This window comes from Pelophylax lessonae (genome assembly GCF_965119305.1).
Source record: "Pelophylax lessonae genome assembly, chromosome: 7".
NCBI classification, from domain to species: Eukaryota; Metazoa; Chordata; class Amphibia; order Anura; family Ranidae; genus Pelophylax; species Pelophylax lessonae.
Genome location: NC_138774.1, coordinates 261,738,443 through 261,741,801, shown reverse-complemented (window position 1 = coordinate 261,741,801; position 3,359 = coordinate 261,738,443).

Below are 3,359 nucleotides of genomic sequence, written 5' to 3'. Positions count from 1 at the left end.
GTACATGCATGAATTTTAATATAAAAAAAAGAGAATCTGTTTTTATTCATGGATGGGTTTATTATTCAGGTTACCATGTATATAGTATATGCTTGGGTTTCCTATAAATGTTACCATGTGTATATAGTATATACATTGGTTTAATATCAAAGTTACCATGTAAATAGTAAATGGACGGGGTTGTTTAAAAAAAAAAAAAAAAAAAGGTTACCATGTATATTTTATATGCATTGAATTATTAATAAAGTTACCATATTTATAGTATATACATTTTTTTTGTTTTTTTAATAAAAGCTTTTACCGAGTATATAGTACTATAGTACATTCTGGGATGGATTTGTTATAAAACATGCCATGAATATAGTATATGCATGGTTGTGTTAATAAAAAAAAAAAAATAAAAGTTACTATGTGTATAGTATATGGATGGATTTGCTATATAAAAGTTACTATGTGTATAGTATATGGATGGATTTGCTATATACAAGTTACCATGTGTATAGTATACGCATGGTTTTATTATAAAAGGCATCCTCTATAGTATAGTATGTGTATAGTAAATGGATGGATTTGCTATATAAAAGCTATATGTGTATAATATAAGGATGGATTTGCTAAATAAAAGTTATATGTGTATAATATATGGATGAATTTGCTATATAAAAATTACCATGTGTATAGTATACGCATGGTTTTATTATAAAAGGCATCCTGTATAGTATAGTATAGTATAGTATAGTATAGTATAGTATAGTATAGTATAGTATAGTATAGTATGTGTATAGTAAATGGATGGATTTGCTATATAAAAGTTACTGTGTATAGTATATGGATGGATTTGCTATATAAAAGTTACTGTGTATAGTATATGGATGGATTTGCTATATAAAAGATACCATGTGTATAGTATACGCATGGTTTTATTATAAAAGGAATCCTGTATATAAATATATTCATAGGTTTATTATAACCGTCACCATGTATTTTGTATATACATAGGTTTATTATTTAACTTACTATGCATATAGTATATGGATGTATTAAAAGGTTACCATGCATTATTACTGTGTTTATAGTATACGCATGGGTTTGTTCTAAGGCTAAAATAAATTTAGTACATGCAAGAGTTTATTATAATAAATCCTATATAATAATAATAATTTATAATAAATACCGCATATGCTTGGGTTTCTTATAAAGGATACTATGTATTTAGCATATGCATACGTTTTGTTATAAAATTTACCATGTATATGGTTTATGCATGAGTTTCCGTTAGTTGTGTATGAAAGGTATTTTTGTTAGACAAGAAAATACAATGTAACGATGTAACGATTCTTTTGAAGATGCAAACTTTATATATTAGTACAATCCATTAAAAAAAAAAATCCTACTATTTAGGTCGGCATTACATTTTGGAATAACCTACTTTGCATGTAAATAATAATTACACTTAACTGGATCTTTGAAGAATACCTGAATCTAGAGCAATTAGGTTACTAAAAATATAAAAATTCAGAATAAAAAAAGAAAAAAAGGAAGGGTGATAGAAATGTCATTGTCATACAGCTGTGCGCACATCTTCACAACACGGCCGAGTACAGCAGAGTTTGCATGGTCTGACTCTATAGTCTATTTCTTTGTACATGAGCCTTGTCCTTCTCTGTGAGGCTATACGTATTTTTATCAGATGTAAGTATTAATCCTTCCTTGTAAGGAGAAGAAGGAAAGACAATGATGGAGCTAACTCCACCGACCGCATCTGGACACTTGAGCTAACCTTTACCGAGCTGCCATTATTATTAATAATAATAATTCACAATCTGAAGGATGTGTATCTATCAGATGTTATCAGTTACCTTTGTAATATAAAGAGGCAAATGTTTGAAAACTGTGCAGTACTGTAATTCAGATACAGGGAACAGGAACAAAAAGAAACTCTGTTGAAATTGAAATATTCTTTATCTAACAACCCTTAGGTCTTAAGTAAGTAGTCAATGTATTTTTAAATACTTAGTAATCAAACTGATTTAAGATTATGAAAAAAAAAGTTTTATTTTTAAAACATTAAGCTGGAAGGCTATGTGATTATTACAATAAATGTTGTTAGTTTGTATCGTTATCACATATATCTATCCCTCTCTTAATAGTAATAATAATAATAATAATAAATAAAAAAAATACAAAATATATATATATATACATAAATAAATAAATACATATATATATATATATATATATATATATATATATAGATAAATATATATAGATATAGATAGATAGATAGATAGATAGATAGATAGATCTCTATCTATCTATCTATCTATCTATCTATCTATCTATCTATCTATCTATCTATCTATCTATCTCTCTCTCTCTCTCTCTCTCTCTCTCTCTATATATATATATATATATATATATATAGATAGATAGATAGATAGATAGATAGATAGATAGATAGATAGATCTATATATATCTATATATCTATATATATATATATATATATAGATAGATAGATAGATAGATATATATATATATATATATAGCTTACCCTTTCTCTCATTTTTTATTACAGTTTTGCTATACATATTATATCTATATACAAATAGACAGGCACGACACACACAATGTTTATAGAAGTGTATATATGTATAAAAATATGCATCTGCCTATGTGCTGTGTTTTTGCTTTTATTATTAGTCATTTATTGGGGCATTTACCTAATCATTAAACATATATATAAAACACAGTTTTTTTTTTAAATGTATTTACTTTCATTTAGTATTATTCATAAATTATCTGCAAAGGTGTTACTATTATTGTTATTATACTAGATACTTGAGTGTAAAATGCATTTATATGACAGTATAAATAAGCATGTTTATTTTACATGCGTTGAAAAACATTATCTTTTTTTTCCTGTATATATTATTCAAGCAACAAATGAATGTGTTATTTAAGTGTATATTTGAAAGCTTAAAAAAAAATATCATAATAAAAGTAAAAGCAAATATACAATAACAATCAGCAGGTATATTTGTAAAATTCTGACCTAAAATTATAATTTCGTTTTTTATTATTAATATTATTATTAATAAACCTTTCTCATGCAATCACATTCTGATGCTTCACAGCTTCATATTTTTCAGACTTTACATCATTAAAATCTTTATTTTATGCATTTTCCTAAAGCAAATTTAGTGGGCACTTTGTATGTATCTGTTATTATGTTTTCTCTCTGTTTGAGGCAAAAAATATTGAAAAAAAAAAAAAAAAAAAGAAATGTAAATTCACAGAATAAATCAAGCAGGTGAAGGTTTTAAAAGAGTTTTTTTTTTTTTTTTTTTTGGGGGGGGGG